Source organism: Pinus tabuliformis, chromosome 1_2 (genome assembly GCF_031772625.1).
Source record: "Pinus tabuliformis cultivar Carrire ecotype Pingquan chromosome 1_2, CPIR1, whole genome shotgun sequence".
Lineage (NCBI taxonomy): Eukaryota > Viridiplantae > Streptophyta > Pinopsida > Pinales > Pinaceae > Pinus > Pinus tabuliformis.
The window spans coordinates 34,581,769-34,598,802 of NC_142298.1; the positions used below are offsets into that span (position 1 = coordinate 34,581,769).

Sequence of the window (17,034 nt, forward strand, 5' to 3'; positions counted from 1 at the left end):
CAGTTGTGATAGCAAATACACTAAAGGTCATAAGTGTGCTGAGAAGAAATTATTCTACATAGATTGTGAAGAGGAAGAAGAAAAGGAGCAAGAAAGGTCAAAAGAAGAGGATATACTCCAGGAACAAAGCCTAGATAAAGAAGAAATGAATCCGACCATATCTTGTAATGTATTGGCGGGAATTACCACTCCTCAAACCATCAATATAGAAGGACAAATCAAGAAGAAAAAGGTAATAGTGTTGATTGATTCAGGAAGTATCCACAATTTTATTCATTGTAAGGTAGCAAAAGAATTGAATTGCTTCTTATATCTAGCACCAGAGTGTCAAGTGATGGTTGCAAATGGAGGAACAATAAATTGCTTTGGAAAGTGCCATAATATCAAGCTATCGATGGGAGAATATGTATTGACTAGCCCAATGCTTTCCATTCCAATGGGAGGTGTTGATGTTGTACTAGGAGTCCAATGGCTACAATCCTTGGGTACAATAGCTTTTAATTTTCAAGAACTTTTCATGAAATTTTTTGTGGAAGGAAAGGAAGTTGAATTAAGGGGTATTGCAGGGAAACCGGGAAAGATAATCAGCTCTAACGGTATGACAAAGCTTCTAAAAAAGGAACAAAGGGGTGTAATTGCACAATTATGTTCGCTAGATGTTTCCACATTGCAATCATCTATTTCTCTAGATCTCCAAAAAGTCTTGGACAATCATTCCAAGGTATTTGAGACTCCCAAAGGTCTCCCACCTATTCGTGATCATGATCATGCTATTCATCTGATTCCAGGAAGTGTTCCTCCAAACATCAGGCCATACAAATATCCCTATGCCCAAAAGAGTGAAATTGAACGTATGGTTGCAGAAATGCTAGAGGCTGGTATAATTCAACCGAGTCAAAGTTCTTTCTCTGCTCCAGTATTATTAGTGCACAAGAAGGATGGATCATGGCGCATGTGTATGGATTATAGGGAGCTCAACAAGCTCACTAATAAAGATAAGTTTCCCATTCCTGTCATTGATGAATTACTGGATGAATTGCATGGATCAATTTACTTCACCAAGTTGGATCTTCGATCAGGATATCATCAAATCAGAATGAAGACTGAAGACATTTCGAAAACAACATTTAGAACTCATGAGGGTAATTATGAATTTTTGGTCATGCCTTTTGGCCTTGCCAATGCACCTTCAACATTTCAAGGTTTGATGAATTCCAATTTCAAACCATTTCTTAGAAAATTTGTGTTAGTATTTTTTGATGATATACTAATCTACAACAAGTCTTGGAAGGATCATGTTGAACATGTTGACAGGGTGCTACAACTATTGGAGGAGAAACAATTATATGCAAAAAGATCCAAATGTTTCTTTGGAGTACAAGAGGTGGAATATCTGGGTCATATTGTATCTCATGAAGGAGTTAAGGTAGACCCTAGAAAAATTAAAGCCATTAAGGAATGGAAAATCCCCACATCCATAAAGCATCTGCGAGGATTTCTCAGGTTGACAGGGTATTATTGTAAGTTTGTTAAGAATTATGGGAGAATAGCAGCACCTCTAACAACATTATTGAAGAAAGATTCATTTTCATGGACTCCAGAAGCAACAAATGCCTTCGAACATCTTAAAGAGGCAATGTGCCAAGCACCAGTCTTAGCTACACCGGACTTCACAAAAACCTTTATTGTGAAATGTGATGCTTCAAGAAATGGAATTGGTGCTGTTTTAATGCAAGATGAAAGACCCATTGCTTTTGAAAGTTGTCCAATCAAGGGAAACTTTTTACACAAATCTATTTATGAGAAGGAAATGTTGGCAATACTCCATGCGCTTAAGAAATGGTGACCCTACCTAATGGGAAGACACTTCAAGGTAAAAACGGATCATGATAGCCTTAAATACTTTTTAGAACAAAGATTGTCTTCTGAAGAGCAACAAAAGTGGGTCACAAAGATGTTGGGTTATGACTTTGAAATCATCTACAAGAAAGGGTAGCAAAATGTGGTGGAAGATGCACTCTCAAGAAAGGATGAGGATGTGGAAGCATTGTTGTGCGCCATTTCTATTATTCAACCAGATTGGATAAACGAAGCAAGGGAGGAATGGAAGAATGACGAAGAAGTGTGGGCACTTATTCAAAAGTTACAACAAGATTCCAGTACGTCTGATACATTTAGCTGGCAAAATGATTCTTTATGGTACAAAGATCGCTTATACCTTTGTAAGAATTCCCAACTAAAACAAAAGATTCTTATGGAATTGCACACTTCTCCCTTAGGAGGGCACTCAGGATTTTTAAAAACTTACCACAGGGTTAAGAAGGATTTTTTTTGGGATGGCCTTAAATCGGATATTCAAAAATTTGTGGTGGAATGTTTGGTTTGCCAGCAAAATAAAGTTGAAACAATTAAGACACCAGGTCTATTACAACCTTTATCCATTCCAAGCCAACATTGGGAGGAGGTTTCAATGGATTTTATCATAGGTTTACCCAAGTCCGAGGGAAAGAGTGTCATCATGGTGGTAGTTGACAGACTTACCAAGTATGCACACTTTTGTGCATTATCACATCCATTTAACAATACAGTTTCTACTGCATTTATGGAAACAATTCAAAAGCTACATGGAAACCCAAAGATTATTGTAAGTGACAGAGATCTCATTTTCACTGGAAATTTTTGGACAAAATTATTTTCTTGTCTTGGTACTCAGTTAGCTCATAGCTCAACTTATCATCCTCAATCTGATGGGCAAACTGAGATAGTAAACAAATGTTTGGAAGGATATCTTCGTTGCTTTGTATATGATAAACAAACAGAATGGGTCAAATGGTTGCCTCTGGCTGAACGGTGGTATAACACTTCCTTCCATAAAGCAACAAAAATGACCCCATTTATGGCACTTTATGGATATCAGCCACCATCCATCACATCATATTTAAGAGAAAATTCTAAGGTTCAAGCAGTGGAACATCACATCGAACATCAACAACAAGTCCTCCAACTCTTAAAGGATAACCTCGTGTTGGCACAAAATAGAATGAAACAACAGGCAGATCAACATCGCAGTGAAAGAAGTTTTGATGTAGGTGATTGGGTATTCCTACGACTACAACCATATAAGAAAATTTCCCTCAAGCAAGCTAAGAAGGATAATAAATTATCACCAAAGTATTATGGTCCGTACAAGGTGTTGCAAAAGATTGGTACTATGGCATACAAATTGGAGCTTCCTGCAGCGTCTCGATTGCACCCAGTTTTCCATGTTTCATGTTTAAAGAAGGTTATAGGCGAAAAGCTCCCAGTTCAAACAATATTGCCAGAACTTGACGGCGAAGGAAAAATTATATTGGAACCGGAAGCAGTCACAGAAACAAGAACTCGACAGCTACAAAATCGATCAATTTCGGAGTATCTTATCAAGTGGAAGAACTTATCCGCTGAAGATTCCACATGGGAGGATGAGAATTTTATACAGAAGCATCCAAAACTACTCAAGCATTGAGGACAACACTTTTTTGAAGGAGAGGGGCATGTTGGGTCCCTATAATACTAGTGATTACCCCATTACTATTGTAGTTGCATCCCTTATTAATATTGTTGTGCCCCTATTATCCCCATATTGTTATTAATGTGCCCCACAGAATACCTCTATTGTTATTTTTGTGGCTTTATATTATTATTGTTAGGTCAGCTGGGTTATATTGTGACTCCTTAGACTCCTATATATAGAAATGAGGTTTTATCATTTGAATCATCCAAGAATTGTTCATTTATGTAATGTAAAGGAGGTTGCCCCCTCGAAGAGGCTGAATTCTAAGGCGTTGATCTATCTTTTCTATCTTTTCTTGAGCTGGTTTCATAACAGCAACATGGATGCTCAAGAGAAATAAAAATTTAAAAGGAAGCATGATCAAGAAGGCCAAGAGAGAAAGAAATAATAAGCTCAAAATAAATAGAGATGCAAATAAGTTGGTAGAGGAGGAAAAGAGAAAGAAAGAACAAGAACATGCACGAAGAAAGCAAGAAGAGGAGGAAGCAAAGAAGAAAGAGGAGGAAAGACAAAAAGAAGAGGCATTGCGGAAAAATAGAGAAGAAAAAATAAGAAGAAGCCTTGAAGAAACAAAAGGAAGAAGAAGAGCTTAAAAGAAAATAACTTGAAGAAGAAGAGAAAAGGAAGAAAGAGGAAGAAGTGATAACCAAGCAATTAGAAGAATATTTAATTGCCAAAGAATAAGTTGATAAACAAACAGAGGAAATCAACTTGAATAATTTGACAAATGAACCAATTGCGGCTTCCTTAAACATCCAGCCTCCAACACCCATTATAGGACAACATATCCCACTTAATGAGATGGGAATCATGGTCCAAGGAGAAGAAATAATATTATTCATCTCAAACTTTAATTTTGACCAATTCAAGTTTAAGATCAATCAGGAGAGAAGAAAGTGTTATCATAATGAGCCAGATATGCTTATCTTGATCAATTTGGAAAGGGAGATTGTAGAAATACAAGGACAAACCCTCAGGAAATTGTTTCTATAGGCACAACATTTGCAACAAAAATTGAGAAGAACATTGATTACTTGTTTAAGGAAGTTGAAATATTGAAGGATTTAGCTAGTGCCCATCAAGCAAATCAACAGCTTTTCTTAGAGAATCAAAGTCTTCCCACTACGAATTTTAGTTGAGAGAGCCTTCAAGCAACTATTCATGAACGGCTCAAAGAGATGGAGGAAATAATGAAACAAGTGTATGATGAAATAATAATCTTGCTTAAAGTAATTGCTCCACTAATTGACATGAGAAGGAGTTGCAAGAAAGGGGAAATTTGATAAGAATAGATCTTTCAATAGTGGATTTAATTAAAAAATGGAGCACACAATACCTGTTTATGGGGGGAAATATCTTGCAAACAACTAGGAGGGTATCCCCGATGTGAAGTCCCAATTAGACCTCACACCGCTTGGGATATGAGCCCCATCTAGTATGTAGACCTGACAACCATCATGTTATTTCACTCTTGGATGTTAAATGTGGAGATGTCAGAGTGAGGGAAAGAAAGAAATGTCTATATAATAGGAACGAGGTCAACCTAAGATTGACAACTTGCAGAATAAGATACATGAATGCAATACAAAAAAAATAAGAAGAAGCATGCCACAAGAAGGATTAGTGATGTAAAACCATCTTAGACATACATGAATAGGAAAGTTCTAGAGATTAATTGCAAATAAGTTTACAATAAGTTATTGGCATAACGTGGAATAAGAAAGCAAGGATTCCAAGTAGACATGCAAGCCAAAAGCCATGAACTAGTTCATTAACATATTGTCCACATGTAAACACATGTATAAACATGATGGAAATACCAAAAAACCGATACAACCATAATGAAGAAGCACAAGAATCAATTTGAAAGAGGAGAAATTCTTATTAATGCTACTGCAAATACAAGTACATGTCTTGCAAACCATCAAAACCCAATAGTGGAACACAACCTGCTCATACCAACTTCTAAAGAAAAACCCTCCCCTCACCACAACTTACCCTACTAGCCTCCAAGAGTTGAATGCCTCTAGCTCCTTAAGCACATAACAAATACATAAAGCTAGCCTAGCTCAAGTGCTAAAGTCCCATCTAATGAGGCATGATGATATATTTATAGAGATGAGGTGATTATTCACCTACCATGATCTTTCACCTACCCTTATGAATCTTGATCTTCCTAATTACTCTCCCATGTCTAATGACTATTACATGCCTAATTGATCTCTGCATCGCTATTGACATTATGATAAGTAGTATTTACACTATGAGAAAAGAAATAGTATGATGAGAGTAGAGATGGTTATTTGAAAATGCTAGAGAATTTGTTGCTAACGTTGTTGCAAAGACATGGGGTCTCAATTGAGCTGATGAATGGGGTGGCAATGTTCATTTATTGTGTTGAACATCTATTTTCTTGCTACTGCATCTTCCATGAAGTAGATTCATCTTTATGAATTATATCTACATTCCCCAGCTTGGTTGACAGAGTGCCTTGGGAAACTATGGATCCATTTCGCCTTTTGATTGAAATCCTAGTTGCACAACCTTTCAGATAATTTTTTGTGTTTGTGAGGAACTCCTAGATAACATTAATGGCCCATTTTTTGTTCCCTACAATAAAATTACATTAGCCATATATATTTATAGTTATAGAACAATATTAGAATCACAAAAAGTGAGACATTAATTTTGGACGCCTATATAGTCCTTTTCTATAGTGCGATATCATCTAGGTATGAGTAGCCCGGGATCTAGGACATAATCCAAGAGGTATTTCATCAACTGGTGTTTTATGAAAAAGATCTAGGGCTTTTCCATCATCCATATACCTATAAATATGAATAAACCTCTTGAACAATGCCTCTTTGCCCAAAATTCTATTTCCTTCCTAGTTCCAATAGCCACAAGTGTTTCCCAAAAGCAACAGAATGAACGCTAAATACATCTTCATTATCTTGCAGTGACAAGAGGCATGTAGTTCTACTGGTTTTGGGATCTATATTTCTAATGCAAGATGCCCGATTCTTTGCATATGATTTTGGAAAACCATATTTCTCATCAAGGATAAAATCATTCTTCTCTTCATCATCACCATTTTACTGCCCCATGTTAGAAATTAATTTACAGAGCAATGGAATACATAAAATATTATGAAAAAACAAATACAGAAATGCATAAATTAAGAGAGACACAAATATACATGGTTCACCCAATTTGGGCTACGTCCACGAGAAAGAACCAATGATTCCTTTCATATTATCCAGAAAAATGAAGAGATACAACCTACAACAGATCCGTTGTAATTTCCTTTTCACTCTCACACAAACTCATCTCTCTTTCTTGCTCAGAAGAATAATCCAAATCCGTAGTACAATTCCCTCATATAAACCAAGGGGTTTCCTTCTATGGAAAAAAACATAAATTAAACATAACTTCTACCGTTAGATCATCCACCTAATGAATGAGCCAGATTGACTACGAAATTACTATATTTTACAAGGAAAATTTTCATCTATTTTTAGCTTCGGGAGAGCTACCCCCGAACCCCCACTGTGGGGGGGGGGGGATCCAAACATGTAGCCACCCCACTTGGACACCCCACACCCCCCTATCGAGGATTGGGATCCAAACACGTCTGAAACAAGATCTCTGAATCAGGAAGATAATCAAGCTCCACATCCAACACTCCACTGCCATGTTTCCACTCTCTGTTAAACCAACAGTTTCTCTGTATTCTTTATTTGCAGCTTCACATTCTTTTGTAGTGAATGCACCCTGCTTGCTTTCAATAATAATCAAAAAGTTTTGTTTTGGATGAAAAATGAACTTTCTTAGGGTATATTTAAGAGGCATAACAATCTCATTGAATCTTTATCCCAACCTTTCAATTGTAAAAACCCTAAGTGCATCCTCAAAAACTGCAACCATGTCATCAACACACTTATCATAAGAAAATGATGATGCATATTCAAGAGTCTCAAAAGTTCCTTTGATGAATACAACCCAACCAATGCCTGCTTGATAAAGAAAGAGTTTCCTAATGACTTATCACTATAGCAGAAAAGTTTTATGCTTTTAAACCCAAGAATTTGGGTCGGGTTTCTGAAAGGATACCATTTTCCATATCTACCCTAGTTCCAAGAAGAATCCCATTCAGAAGGATAAGATTCAAAACACTCTCAATGGATAATCTACATCATCCTCCTCTCCAATAGAAACTTGAACTTCAAGTAGGAGAAGAGATTATGGAGAAGATACAAATTGCATACTCAAAGAAATCAAACAATCATCGGGATCTAAAGAATCTACGTGGATTATGTTGTCATATAATCCTATGGTGAGGAATATGGACCTTTGTCTACCTTCAGATATTGGATCAATATGCAAATAGGATACAACTCCAGGAATTTCACACTTTTTCACCTCCATCAGTTTCCCTATCATGTCCATCTCAAATAAATAAGATCTTCCCCACTCAGACCAACTATGGCCTACAATCTGCTGCAACCCACTTTCACAATTTTTTTTATTTCATTCATCTACATTCCCATCTAATCTTCTATGTCAAATTAAATGGGGTTAGGCCTACATTAAGGAACCTTCTCCCAGAAGAGAAACAACCAATAAAGGAGTAGTATCAATAAATCCACTATTACTAAAAGTTTCAATTGTTTCACCAATGGACAACAACTAAATAGCACTTGCAAAGGGCACAATAATTTATGGACCAAATCCATCATTTACACTTTTCTTCATAGCCCAAACTGCATTAGGAATAACTAGTAACTATGAAATTACCATTACAGTGACAACAATACCAAACCTCATTATTCGTAAGGAGGAGCGATGTCCTCTACCACAAAGAGAAAAATTGTGGTGTTTCTTCCTTAAAGAGATTGCTAACTTTCATGTCCATGATTGACATAAGACTCTTTATATTTTAAATTTTAACGAGATTTTTTAGGCCCATGTGCTGGAAGGAAGCTGGCTTAATGATGCGAAATGTAACTAGTATCAATCTTCATAATTGTATTTGATTCATGATATAATGTACTTGTCAAAAGAAATAAAAAGAGAAATTATTATAAAAGAAAAAGTATTTATTAGCATGGGCTTCATGCTTTATTTATTTTTTTCTAGATCAAAGCCTTAATTGAAGGCTTCTAGAGTTGATTCATGAGTCTATGTCCCTGTCATTGTGGTCTATACCATTATTGGGCATTTAGTATCAAAAGGATAAAATTATTTTAATGTAATTCTCCTCCACCATCAAGTTAGCCTCAAAGAATAGTCACAAACTACTATATATACCCATGATTTCAACTTAGTTTGAGAATGAATACAAGTAAGATTCTTTCAACAACTTTTAAGTAAAGTAAAAGATACAAAGAAGCTTAAGAAGAGAAGAAAAGGATATAGCGAAGAATAGAATATTGTTGTCTAAACAAAGGAGGCAGAAGTATCTACCTTTACTATCAAATGTGCGAGTAACCTGAAGCATTGCAAAGCCGAAGTTGTTGGAGTGAACCAACTGAAATTGTAGAGGTGAAAAAGAAGGGTTGAGAGCTTAGTTCACTTTTTTTTTGGAGAGTTGATATTCGTTGCTTTTTGAAGATTTGACTACAGTTTAACTTGTCATCATGAGTGGTTGACTTGATGGATGGTGGAAGGTCTTGGTCCTGGTCAAAAAGGTATTTTTTGTCTCATTTGATTTGGTTCTAGAAAAAGAGGAGATTTTCGGTTTTCCCCTCAAGGAGGGGTTTTTCCCTAGATGAGTGCCTACATCTTGTGTCATTGATATTCATGTTTCATTTTGGTAGTTACTTCATGATAAGAAGACATAAAGAAATTAAAGAATATTTAACTAAAATATCACATGTAATTATCAAGTTAAGAAAATCTTTCTGCCTTAATGATTTTCTAACAAGAATTTTCAGGCCTCTGTGCTAGATGGAAGCTAGTTGAAATCCCTCTTTAGTTTACATGATGGTAAAGAAGATGGTTCACCATATGAAAACTGGTAGAGCACATGATTCCCAACTTTTGGGACATCAAAAAAGAAATCTGGCTTTAAAAACACACCTTGTTGATGTTATAGGAATGCATTAAAAATACTTGATCTTCCACTTTGTAACTTCTGTACGTTGGTCTCAAATCATGAAATTAGTGGCTATTCACAAATTTGAACCATATCATGCTTTTAGATGGAAGTACTCCAACACTGGTCACATTTACATTCCATAATGCAAGTCACACCCTTTCTCCAAAATGTTAGTCACACCTTTCGGCTTAGTCACAATTTAAACTCTAGAGCAAGTTGCATTTTGAAAAAGCAGAGCAGGTCGCACTTTTGAACATGCAAAGCAGGTCGTAGTTTCAAAAAGCAGGATAAATCACATCCTTGAGAGGTAGAACAGATCGAAAGTTTCAATTTCATCCTCACAGCAAGTCAAAGTTGCAATATGCGACCTGTAGTTTAATTTTGTAGGGTAAGTCACAAACTATGATTCTAGTTCCTCTTTCAAATACACATGTGGTTTGTGAATTCTTAGCCATAGTCATTGATCACATATGCCCATCATGGTGGATTTATGTATCAAGAAAAAGTCTCAGTTTGGAATTGGTGGAAAGGGACGAAGCATTGCTTGGAATGTGTTATGAAAGGATTGGTATAACTTCGTAATGGTTCCATCCTGTATTATCTAAAGCAAGTCCAATACGATTTCTCTTGAATGGATTTACACATCTCCTAACCACAAACCATGTGATTTGGACCTTGGATTCTTCTACAAATTCACTCAATAAATCATGTACGTTCGAATAAAGGATTCATGTGATGACTCTGAGCAGATTGGGAAATCAACAGGTGGCATTTTGGGTTAAATTTAGGGCTGGAATCATTGTATAAGGAAGGATGGGTGAGGATTTGAGAGCGTTGGTTCCAAATGAGAGAATTAAGAAGAGACTTGAATGCTTGTGCAAGGGTGTAGTGAAGAGAGGGAATATTCCATGGTAGTGCAAAGTGAGGATCAGGGGAAATGTGTTTTGAGAGGTATAAATTGTTAAATTTCCTTGACCTTGGAGTTTAGGGTAGAATCTTAAATCTATACCAAACCAAGAATCTCAACAAACCTACTTTGCACAACAAAACAACATAATGCAATAAATCAATCACGTGCACAATAGGAACAATAACAACAATATATGTAACCCAAATTCATTATATTATCAACATATAATAAAACAATTTAGGGCTACCGTACAAGGGATAATGGCCCTCAAAATATCCACAAGTACAAGAATAAAAGGTACAATGAAAATATTGCTACTTTAGTACACAATCACAGCCTCTATGTCATATCTCGTCCTACCGGTTCTTCACTTCTGATATGCTCTCTAGATGCCCTTTAGTCCATCAAGTAACAACACATAGAGACTCCAGGAGGGTTTCCACCTATGACTGTTGCAAATCACTTCTTCTACAATGAACACGAGCTGATCCAATTTTCTCCTCTAGGCTGGCCAATACCTAAGCTATCCAACTTCCTTCTTAGTAGCTTCCTTTGTCCATCAAAGAGCTACACATAGGCTCAAATATTCACCCAAAACATAGTTGTCAGGACCCTTCTTTTCCACTTGTTCAAGGGCTACTTTGGACATCTACACGCTGCCCTCCATCATTCCAAATATGCCCAATAATTCACTATAGAATTTTCTCCTAATAAAGGGCTTCTAACCACCCTAGTTATCCCTCTTCCACTTGGCTTCCACTCGCTACAAACTGTCCAAACTTGGACCTCTTCCCTAGCAACAATTCAATACAAAACCATCAACATACATATTCTCATGAGTTGGTGTAGCTGTTGTAGTTTGTCAATTTGGTTAGGGCATCAACACAAACCCTGTCAACCCTTTCTAACCACTGCAACAATCCTCAAAATCAGTGTGGCTTCCCTTATCAGTGTGCTTGGTAATAGGCCTTACGACCCCTCCTGTAATCCCAGAAAAATCCCACGGTATCTATGATGTCCCACAGAGCTTGTGGCCCTCCAAAACAAGGAGAATTAAACCCTAAAATATGCACCTCACCGCCCATAATTCACTTGGCTATCTTCTGCTACACTTTGGCCATATCAAACCCATAAAACATACCTCAAATTTTCCCTTGTTCTCCTCGACCCCTTCCTTCTTGTGTTGTGGCTACCATAGGAGATGATCTCTCTATGAAATGTTTCTCTTGGATGGTCTAATAACCTCACACATGTGTCTATATATATATATATATATATATATATATATTCACATGTGGCTCCAATGAATTCCTTGAGGAGACATGACTTTTGGACATATCTACCTGAAGCCTACATGACATGTATGTCCAAAAACCCATCATTACTTTCAAAAATTCATATATTCACTTAGACATCTCTGAATTCATTGATTCTTGATGCGTTGGTTTCTCCTCGCCATCCTCTATCATCTCCATCCATCACATGCCTAGTGGACCTCATGATTTTGGCTCAAATCCTTCGGGTACAAAATCCCAACCTTGGGTTCCAAGCCCATAATGACCTATTGTGTTGCTACAACCTCCAAACTCTGAACCCTAGGGCTTGGAGTACCTCCCAAGCTATAAAAAATAAACACTCCCTCTTATTGAGGGAGGTACTTCCAAGACTAGGAAGTAGCTCATCATCATCATCACTACTCACAACACTCGCCCAACTCCTGGTGCTCACAACTGCAAAAATCCTTGTAGTATGAACTATGCCTCTCTAGAAAGTGTCATTGTCACTAGAAGCTTCCTGCTTCTTATTTTCCTATAGAATTTTACAATCCCTACATGATTCCTTCTTTGCAGTTGTAGGAGCACCCTTACTCCCCATTAACCATGCACCCTTCTTGGGCTACAAAGTCTCCCTCTAAACTTGAAAACTCCCCCTAGAACTTGATTCCCTTTGAGCATTTGGACCCTAGAACTTCTTCTTTGGAACCTGTACCCGTACCTCTAAAGCCTACACCTACACCTGCTTCTCTGGAACTTGTACTTGGTCCTCATGCTTCTCCTTCTCATGATCAATAGGCTTTCCCATCAGCCTATACAGATGATTCTCTCTAACTCCAATTACAATACCTATAGAGCTAGAGCCTCTAAGCCTTAGTCTTACCTTCCCATCCTGGAATAATACCTAAAACCCATTCTTCTTGATCATTGACACAAATATCACACTATATTTGAGTCCTGGTATAAAAAATATATAATGGACCCACATCACTCATCCTGACTCCATCCTGAATGGCACAACTCTTGATCCTCAAATCTCCTTCTCACTCATGTCGCCCAATACCATGTGCAACTTTGAGTCCCATTCAGTTAGAGTCTCGAATACCTCTTGTGACCTTGTCATATGTTTCGACGCACCATTTTCCACATACCATGTAGCCTCATCGATGGTACTCTTTGAGAAATGAGAGATCATAAAAAAGTCCTCCTCCTCCAACCTCCTAGTGAGAAAATCTATCTCAACAGAAGTGACAACACCAACGACTTGCTTCCCTTTCTTTTTATCATCATATTCTGTCTTCTTCTTCATCAAACATCTTGATGAAAAATGACCCATCTCTCCACAATTGAAACACTTAAATTTACTCAAGTCCTTCTTCTTCTTACCCTTCATTCGTGCTGCAAGTGCCATGTCATCATCTGAAACCTTCTTTTCCAGATGAAGATCCTCATCTTGCAACTCTTCCTGAATGAATTCGTCCCAAAGCCTATTCCAGTTTGGAAACTTCTCTCTGGCGATGATCCCCTTTATGAAGGGATTTGTTCCTCGTTGAAATCTTTCAAATAAATCCTCACCATATCAGAATCTGAAATAGTCACATTGACGACAACAAGCTCATCTTTGACCTCAGATAATCTCGTTAGCTATGAAGTTAATCCTTCACCCTATATCATCTTGGTGGAATTCAACTTATCCTCCAATACCAGTACCCAGTTCTCTTTCTTATTCTGGAACAAATTATGAAGAGCCATCAATAGTTCATGTTCAGTGTTCTTCTTAGATAAATGAGGTATTAAAGGATCCTTCACACCATCAAGGATGATCAAACTCACCCTCATATCCAATTCCTCATACACTTCCAACTCCTTAGGGTTGGTTGGCTTCTTGATATCCTTCTTAGTGAACTCCCAGATGCTTTTGACCTACAATACCAACTTGATCCTTTACTTGTAAGGAATATAGTTGGACAACCCTTCCAACTTGTCCTCATTCCAAAGACCAACCTGTAACTTCGACATTGTAGTGAGCCCTACAGTGTGACCAACTCCCTCTTAAGTTGTACTTTTTTGTGCACTATTTTGATTCACTCTCTCTCAAATTAGCTCAGCCACACTCTAATACGATGTTTAATTTCGACGACCTTGAAGTCTAGGGTAGAATCTTAAATATCTGATGCTAACAAACCAAGAATCTCAACAAATCTACTTTGTACAAGCGGAACAAAATAATGAAGTAAATCAATCACGTGCATAATAGGAACAATAACAAAAATATATGTAACCCAACTTCATTATATTATCAACATATAATACAACAGTCTGGGGCTCTCGTATAAGGGATAATGACCCTCAAATATCCACAAGTACAAGAATACAAGAAACAATGACAATCTCACTGCTCTAGTGCACAATCAGATCCTTTATGTCGTATCTTTTCCTACCAGTCCTTTGCTTCCAATAGGCTCTCTAGATGCCCCTTAGGCCATCAAGGGAAAACACATAGAGACTCAAGGAGGGATTCCACCTATCACTATTGCAAGTCACTTGTGCTACAATGAAGACGAGATGATCCAAACTGCTCCTCTAGGCTGGCAAATACCTGAGCTATCCAACTGCCTTCTTAGTAGCTTCCTTCATCCATCAAAGAGCTACATATAGGCTCAAATATACACCCAACACATAGCTGTCAATGTCCTTCTTGTCCACCTATTCAAGGGCTACTTTGGACATCTACCGCTGCCCTCCATCAGTCCAAATATGCCCAATACTTCACTGTAGAATGTACTCATAGGAAAGGGATTCTAACCACCCTAGTTATCCCTCTTCCACTTGGTTTCCATAGGTTGAAAATTGTCCAAACTTGGACCTATTCCCTAGCAATAATTCAACAAAAAATCATCAGCATACTTGTACTCACGAGCTGGTGCATATGTTGTAGTTTGTCAATTTGATTAGGGCATCAATGCAGATCCTGCCATCTCTTTCTAACCACTAAAAAAATCCTCAAAATCAGTGCAACTTATCTTCCTTATTTTTTTTCCTGTTCCCTTATCACTGTGCTTGGTAATAAGCCTTACAACCCCTCCAACAAGCCCATAACAGGCTTGTAGTATCTTTGCTATCCCACATAGCCTAGGGCCCTCTAAAATAAGGAGAATTACACCTTGAAATATGCACCTCACTACCCATAATTCACTTGGATAGCCTCTGTTGCACCTCGGCCCTCTCAAACCCACAAAACAAACCTCAAAATTTCCCTTATGCTCCTTGACCCTCTACTTCTTGTGCTGTGGCTACTACAAGAGATGATCTCTCTATGAAATGTTGCTCTTGGATGGTCTAATAACCTCACAAATGTGTCTAATATATATCTTCACATGTTACTCCAACAAATTCCTTGAAGAGACATGACTTTTGGACATATCTACCTCAAGCCTATATGACTTGTATGTCCAAAACCCATCATTACTTTAAAAAATTCTTATCTTCACTTAGACATCTCAGAATTTGATGATTCTCGATGCATTGGTTTCTCCTCACCATCCTCTATCATCTCCATCCATCACATACCTAGTGTACCTCATGGTTTTATCCCAACTACTTTGGGTACAAAACCCCAACCTTGGGTTTTAATCCCACAATGACCTATTTTGGTGCTCCAACTATCAAACTAGGGCTTGGAGTACCTCCCAAGCTATCAAAAATCAACATAAATATGTGTGTGTAGGGTAAGTGAATTCATCTGGATGCTTGCGGATAAGACAACGTAATGATGACATGTGAGAAGTCACAATGGGGAATGCACAATGTTTTTGTCTCATGCAAGAGGTACAGGGAGGTCGTAAATCACATTGTTGGAGCACAAAGATAAATTGTTGTAGTTGGGAAATGTGATTTGAAACTAATAGTGACAGGAGATTCAAGAAGATTGCAAATTGAAAACCTAAGGGCCAGTGAGGCTTCCATTGCTCACGGTGTCTGTGATTTTCTGAAAGCTCAATAGCCTACATAGGTCGCATCATCAAGAAGCATGGATTCCACATAAAACATGTGAAGCTACAACGTGACCATAATAAATTATTTGAATATTTTTATTCTCCTTTGTTATTCGTTCAAAGAATTGCATATAGCTAACAATCCCTTTGCCGAGGTAGTTTTAAATGTGATCTCATTTATTCCTTCCACGATATTTTTGTAAGCAAGTTCATCATGCATTCCACCCTCAACATATCATTTGAACATTGCTTCAAATATACCGTGTACAACTCCCAACAAGATCCCACACCCCCAAAATATCACTCTTGTACTCATCCTCTAGGGTCGTTACAAATTTAAATGGTGAACCCAAAGCAATTGACCATCCCAAAACATCTATTGCTCTCTCATCAACATCCTGATGCACAATGAAACTAGAGTTTATTCACACACCATTAATATCTTGTCCTTGGACATACAACTATCTAACAAATAGTCCCATGCCTTTTGGACAGACATCTATCACAATAACATTTTGGGGAAGTCATCCCCACAGGATTGCAAACGTCCCAGTAAAAATCCATTAGAGAGACCAAGTATGTTGCTTGGTTTTATTGCAGTAAAGATTTTCTTGTAATTGTCTGCCTGTACATCATCAAATATCAAAAGTAATACAAGGTCACAACCATGCAAAGTCTCTGTCATTACACAAAGAGTTCCATTTTCCTCTGAAATCCTATTTCATGTGCTTAAAAAAAATATATGGAGCCTTTACTCAAGCCAAAATTTACTACAATGTCTAATTTTACCTCTACCAAAGAATCCCTCAAATTTTAAGCTTGAGCTAGACCCTGAGAAATTGGACTTGTGTTGCTTCTTCTATAATCATGACTAATAAGAGTTGTTGGAAATATTATACTAGTCTTAGGTCCTAACATGACTTACCCCCCTTAGAGAAAAGTAAAGCTTATGCTATCCTTCATCACGAGGTCCAAGGCCTGAAGAGGCTTGTTCATTGAATGCACCAAGGGAATTTTGTGATGTTGCATTTCCATCGCTAAAAACCTAGGCACAGGAAATAATTAGACTATGAGCTGCATATTAAGCATTGAGATGAGAATAAAAGATTTGAATCTATGTGCTTGAAAGTCAGAGATAATCATCCTTATCTAGGTTATTGATTTTGGAGTTATTTCGAAATTGGAAGAAACAAAATATTTTC

At 37.4% G+C, this 17,034-nt stretch overlaps 1 pseudogene; it reads right to left on the reverse strand.

The window, feature by feature from the left end:
- Positions 1–13,502: 13,502 nt before the first annotated feature.
- On the reverse strand, positions 13,503–16,750 carry LOC149204278 (ketol-acid reductoisomerase, chloroplastic-like; annotated as a pseudogene).
- Between the last annotated feature and the right edge of the window lie 284 nt (positions 16,751–17,034).